The sequence below is a fragment of the Microtus ochrogaster genome, linkage group LG5 (assembly GCF_000317375.1).
Source record: "Microtus ochrogaster isolate Prairie Vole_2 linkage group LG5, MicOch1.0, whole genome shotgun sequence".
NCBI lineage: Eukaryota > Metazoa > Chordata > Mammalia > Rodentia > Cricetidae > Microtus > Microtus ochrogaster.
The window spans coordinates 20,866,889-20,873,924 of NC_022031.1; the positions used below are offsets into that span (position 1 = coordinate 20,866,889).

At 37.3% G+C, this 7,036-nt stretch overlaps 1 protein-coding gene across 1 annotated transcript in view; it reads right to left on the reverse strand.

The window, feature by feature from the left end:
• The window catches only part of Nkain3 (sodium/potassium transporting ATPase interacting 3), a 619,021-nt gene that overhangs the window by 71,339 nt on the left and 540,646 nt on the right, over positions 1-7,036 (reverse strand). The gene's annotated exons all lie outside the window — the stretch shown is intronic.

The following is a 7,036-nucleotide window of genomic DNA, read 5'->3' on the forward strand; positions in this document are numbered from 1 at the left end:
AAAAAAAACCAGAATAGGTAAAAACAACCTGCATAATACAAGAACTATTAGAAGTAAGTATCACTACCTCTGACCTTAAATTATACTATAGTACAATAGTAATAAAAACACCAGGATATTGGCCCAGAAATGAACAAGTCAATCAATGGAATCTAACTGAAGACACAGACATGTCCACACATCCATGGGAACCTTATTTTTTAATAAAGAAACCAGAAATTCACACTGGAAAAAAGCATCTTCAGCAAATGGTGCTGGTCAAACTGGATGGGTGTATGTAGAATAATCCAAATAGGTCCATACTTATCGCCCTGCACAAAATAGAGCTTCAAATGGATCAAAGACCTCAATGTACAATCAGATATACTGAACATGATAGAAGACAAAGTGGGAATAGCCTTAAATGCATTGGGACAGGAGAAGGCTAACTGAGAAGAATACCATTAGCACAGGCATTAAGGTCAACAATTAATAAATTGGATCCCATGAAACAGAGAAACTTCTGTAAGGCAAAGGACACTGTCATTTGGACAGAATGGCAGCTGACAGAATTGAAAATAATTTTTACTAAGTACACGCCTGATAGAGATCTCATATACAAAATATATTATATGTACTTGATCTATAATATATACTATATAAAATATATTATATATACATGATATATAATATAGTCTATATAAAATATATAACTTTTTTATAAATAAAAGCATAGAAAAGTACATATAAAATAAATTACAAGGAAGCTAGATACCGTGAAAACAAATAACCCATTTAAAAAAATGGGGCAAAGATCTGAACAGAGTCAAAAGAGAAAACTTAAAGAAATGTTCAACATCCTTAGTCATCTGGAAAATTCAAATTAGAACTAATTTGAGGGTCCATCTTTCACATGTTAAAATGACTAATTCAATAAAACAAATGATAGCTTATGCTGGTGTGGATATGGCATAAGGAGAACACTCATCCATTGCTGCTGGGAGTGTAAAGGACAGACACTATGGGAATCAGTGTGGTGGTTCCTCATGAAGATGAGAACTGATCTACTTCAAGATCTTGCTATAGAACTCTTAAATATATATATATATATATATATATATATATATATATATATATATATATATATATACACATATCCAATATATCCTACCATACAGATACTTGTTCAACCAAGTTTATTCTACTGTTTTATTCATAATGTCAAGAAATTGCAAACAATCTAGATATTCTTTATCAGATGAACAGATAAGGAAAATGTGGCACATTAACACAACGGAGTATTACTCAGCTGTTAAAAAGATAAAATTATTAATTCATAGGCAAATGGATGTGGCTAGCAAAACTAATCCTGAGAAGGTATCCTGGACACAGAAAGATAAATATGGTATGTATTTGCTTATATATGGATATTATCTGTTAGATCAATGATAACCCATAGAAATATAGAGGTTAAAAATAGAGTAAGGGACAAGGATGGGGACTCAGACAGATCTCCCTAGGAAAAGGAAACACAGGGCTCAAAAGGATATGATGTCAGCTTTTCTTAAAGATACTTACCAAAAGTACGATACCACATCTAAGTGTTTACCACTGTCTGGGTTAGCACATGAAGGCGCTGTAACTCCCTAATAGGAATTAAATTTGTATTCAATGACAACACGCACCCTACAGTATCTACAATATATAAGTCAGTGTACTACACATGAGAAGACTCCATTCTTTACTCCTTTTGTTTGCTTGCTTTTTGTTTTGTTGTTAGTCACTTCCTTGCTTCTGATGTTGTGTACTGGGGATCAAACTCAGAACTATAGTGAAACAGTCTACCACTAAGCTGTATTCACAGCATGTTCAGGGACACATACACACCCATACACTCATATATTCACACACACACACATACATACAAACGCTCTCACGCACTCTTTTCAAAAACAAATACTGGTGTATTATACACTGTAGCTTCTTAAACACTTCTCACTCAAAGCTCCTTTTTGCCTAAGAAACAGCTATGCAACCTCAGATACATTGATAAAACAGGCATGCAAATAAAGTATTTACTGAATAAAAGTTATAGACAAATTTATTTTAAAGCAATTGTATTGATTACTTTTAATTACACTATTAAAGGCAGGAAAATTTGCATACTAATGAGATAAGTATGTTTATTTCTTATTTTCAGTTGCCACTCCCTCAATTTTGTATGTTGAATTTTCTGTTATTGAAAATATAATTTTTTCTTGCATATTATATTCTGATTATTGTTTTTGCTCCCTCTGCTCCATCAAGTTCCTCCCCAACTCCCTCCCATCTGAAAACACCCACTTTCTGTCTCAAACTTAAAAACAAATAGGCAACTAAGGGATAATAAGGTAATATAAAATAATATAATGTAATATATAAGACAAAATTTAACACATCAGAATAGGACTAATAAACAGAAGGAAAAGAGTCCAAGGAAAGGTCCCAGAAACAGATACAGATTCAGACATCCACCCATTTACACATTTAGAAATCCCCCCAAAATACTAAACTGAAAGCCATAATAAATACACAAGGGAGCAAAGGACCTATAGGGTAAAAAGGGAACATATACATATGGACATACACATCATACAAGCATACATACATAATACATACAAACATACATACATATAGATAAAAATAAAAATAAGACATCTTTTAATAACAGAAATCCCTGGCACAACACTATGATACAAGGAATCTCAAAAGATCTCATTGAGTTTTTTTCCTGTTGGCCATCTACTGCTGGACCTGAGTCTACCCTTTAAGGGTCGCTTGCTTTCCCAATGAGATTCCTTGGAGAAAATAAAATTTTTATTTGCAAGTGATTATCAACTGGAGATAGCTTTGGGGTAAGAGATGGAGGGCATGTGTTCACTTTCCTTCCAGCTCTAGACCCCATCTGGTACAGTCTCATGTGGGCACTGTGCATATTGACTCAGCCTCAATGAGTTCATGTCTGCATTGATCCTGATGATTTAGAGGTCTTACTTTTCTGGTTTCCTTTATCCCCTGTGGTTCTCACACTCTTTCTCCTTTCATGTCAGCAGGATTCCCTGAGCCCTGAGAGATGAGATTGGATGGAGACATCACGTTTAGGTCTGAGTGTTCCTAGGTCTCTCACTCTCTGCATAATGTCTGTCAGTCTCTGTATTTGGTCCCATCTGCTGCGTGAAGAAGCTTCTCTGATGAAGGCTGAGACAGACACTGATCTATGAATATTGCAGAACGTAATTAGGAATCATTTTATTGCTATATTTATTTTTGCTTATTTTATCACAGAAGTATTTGGTTTCACCCTAGGACCCAAGGACATCTAGTCTCTGGTTCTATGTGACCCAAGCAGCCAGAAAGCATCAGGGCAAACCCTGATCATTCTTCGTTCAATTCAGAAACATTTTCTCACATCAGGTAATATGATGACGGTTTAGAACAATTTTCTGCTTTCTCTCTCCCTAGGTGCTAATGTGACATTAATCAGAACTGGACATTCGCTCAGACCAGAGGGAGATGTTGTGAATGCCTTTCAAATTGCTAACCTGTGTCAGCCTCTGTGAAACCATGTTCATCTTCAGCAGTGTGCTGCTTCCTTTGCCTTTCATTTCTGTTCATTGTTTTCTTCCACCTCATGGAGGGTTTTACCTTCGTAATAACCCAGAGCTGATATTCAGAAAATAATTATACGGTATATAACATAGAACTATTAAAATACATTTAATCCTTGTTAAATTGAACAAAAGTAGCCTCAGGAATCTATTAAGATGTCTGGCTCATGAATATTCATTGGCTATGGTTTTCTGTTATTTTTATTATTGCAACCAGGGCTGTTTCAACTGTGCACAAAAAGGGCATCCAAGCCTTTCATTTATGATGGATTGTGGGTAGCTGTCAGCAGGTACTTTCCTAGAATCCTTCTCTACCCTCTTATTAAAGATATTTACTGTATGAAAATGGAAGGGGGCAAGAAACAAGAGTAGAAAGAGGGCAGAGAAAAAAATGAATAAAGCTAAAGCCTCACTAGTGAGTTTGGAAGGATTTTAAGTATCTCTTAGAAACGGCAAAAAGAAAAATGGTAAGAGTAAAAGCTTGTCTCTGCTAGATGCTAAATAGGAATTGTATTTGAACCATTAACCTGAAGGTTTCCTGACTGTGCCTGCTCTCACCTTGCCATTCTCTGTTCCCTGTCCTCAGTGAAATGCTGTGTCATCCTATACTCCCACTGTACCCCATCTGTATTTTCTAAGATGCTTTGTTTTTTTTTTAAATTTATTTATTTATTAAAGATTTCCGTCTCTTCCCTGCCACCGCCTCCCATTTCCCTCCCCCTCCCCCAATCAAGTCCCCCTCCCTCCTCAGCCCGAAGAGCACTTAGGGTTCCCTGACCTGTAGGAAGTCCAAGGAACCCCCACCTCCATCCAGGTCTAGTAAGGTGAGCATCCTAACTGCCTAGGCTCACACAAAGCCGGTACGTGCAGTAGGATCAGAAACCCATTGCCATTGATCTTGAGTTCTCAGTAGTCCTCATTGTCTAATATGTTCAGAGAGACCGGTTTTATCCCAGGCTTTTTCAGACCCAGGCCAGCTGGCCTTGGTGAGTTCCCAATAGAACATCCCCATTGTCTCAGAGTGTGGGTGTGCCTCTCGCGGTCCTGAGTTCCTTGCTCGTGCTCTCTCTCCTTATGCTCCTGATTTGGACCTTGAGATTTCTGTCCGGTGCTCCAATTTGGGTCTCTGTCTCCTTTCATCGCCTGATGAAGGTTAATATTCAGGGGGATGCCTATATGTTTGTCTTTGGATTCACCTTCTTATTTAGCTTCTCTAGGATTGCGAATTATAAGCTCACTGTCCTTTAATTATGGCTAGAAACCAAATATGAATGAGTACATAGCCAGAACCTGGAAACAACCTAGATGCCCTTCAATAGAAGAATGGATGAAGAAAGTATGGAATCTAATCTAGGATCACTAATTATAGGCTCAATGTCCTTTGTTTGTGGCTAGAATCCAAATATGAGTGAGTACATCCCATGTTCCTCTTTTTGGGTCTGGCTTACCTCACTCAGGATAGTGTTTTCTATTTCTATCCATTTGTATGCAAAATTCAAGAAGTCCTTGTTTTTTACTGCTGAGTAATACTCTAATATGTATATATCCCATACTTTCTTCATCCATTCTTCCATTGAGGGGCATCTAGGTTGTTTCCAGGTTCTGGCTAGACGTTAAAATCATAGTCACCTCTTAATTCTCAAATGATGAAACATTAAAGAAAGATTTCAATGTAACAATCACAGATGGATAAAGTTTATTGAATGCGCCGTTATCTGGTACATGAGAAAGGGCCATTTGGTTACGGGAAATGATGTGGATGACAAACATCACACCTAAAAAGAGTGCAGGTGCTGGAAGTTGTGCTTCTGTGCTTGCTAAGAGACCAATGGTAAGAACGTGGACGAGCAGGCAGACTTGGGTGAGGAAGAGGAAACTAACAGAGTCTAGACTGGTAAATCTTTTATGTTTGAATAACTTTCATACCTGTGGACTCTCTATCTACTGTATAAGCGGGAAAGGACAATGAATGACTTACCTGGGAGAGAAACTACTTTTCAATTAGTTAGGGAAACAACGTTATAAAACACTGATTGAGGGGAAGGACAGGGTTGACGGAGGGAAACACCGGCATGATGTACCCTCTCATTATTGTTCAAATATTCAAACTACGGGAATGGAAAGACAAAGCTGCCAATCTTACTTGCAAATGAAGGGTATGCTGATGAGCACACATGCATCTGCAGTCAGAACATAACAATTTTCCATGATGAACTTTGAAGGGCAGAGTTTTAAATGTTAGCCTACTATCTTTCTAGAAAGCTTATCAAAACATTTTCATTTGACTTTAGCTCAACAGGTTCAAGAATGGTATTGCAGACTCCAAGACAAAGAACTGTCAGCAAACTTGCGGTACATTCAAGCGAAGAAATTGTTTAAAATAAGACGTATTTTACGACTCATATGTGAATTGTGAAGGTGATCATATAATATAAATTAACGTATGCTCTGTGTTTCAAGTAGAATTTTGTTGAAGGAGGCTTTTGAATTTGCTCTTTATGACTCCATGACGGTTTCACATTATGAGACTAGTAACATGCACTTTCTTTGTTTTTGAATGCAAAGTGGACCAGAGTATTGCTCTCCAGCCCTGGATCTCAGTCTCTCACAATGACTATACTAACGCACGGCAGTTGGAAACCCAGGAGGCTGATCTGAACTCTCAAGCACAGATCCTTTCCCAGCCTCTCAAGTTGTTGGGATTACAGGCGTGAGGCCCCACGCCCAGCCTTGTCTCAGTTTTTAAGAGCCATTAAAACCCATCTTCTCCATGGAAGAGTGATTAAAAGCCTTTGTATGTAAAACATCTATATAATGTACTTTCAAGTGGTTGCATGGAAAGTAAAGGCTTCTTACTATGCCCACAGACTTCAGTGTTTTAGTACTTAGTGTCTAATTCTATACTGCACTATCTTGATGACTTTTGAGGTTTCTCTTGAAATTCAGCCGGATTTAAGGCAATGTGTAGGCATGTGATGTATGTGCTCATGTGTGCACTGCAGAGGCCAGAGGAAGATGTCTGATGTCCTTCTCTATCACTCCCCAACTTATTTCCTTAAGATAAGTTTTCCCAGTTAATTGATAAACTCAGTAAAGCTGCAATAAAATACAATCAAGAGATACTGCATATATCTATAAGATAAATGTGAAGTTTGTGTTGAGAGCTATGAGTCCTGAAATGATATGTAGTGTGTGAAGGAAAACAAAGCCAGAGGCCCTTGGCTTCACTAGTGAATTATGCTGGATATTTAGGGAGAAGTGAATAATAATTGTTAAGACCTGAATTTAAGATATAGTATAAAGCTGTAGTGATAGAATATAGAACTAGCCAAAGAATAGATAGAAATAGTTACAAGCAGAATAGAGAGCACAAAAATTTATCACACAAACATAGTGAACTATTTTTTTTT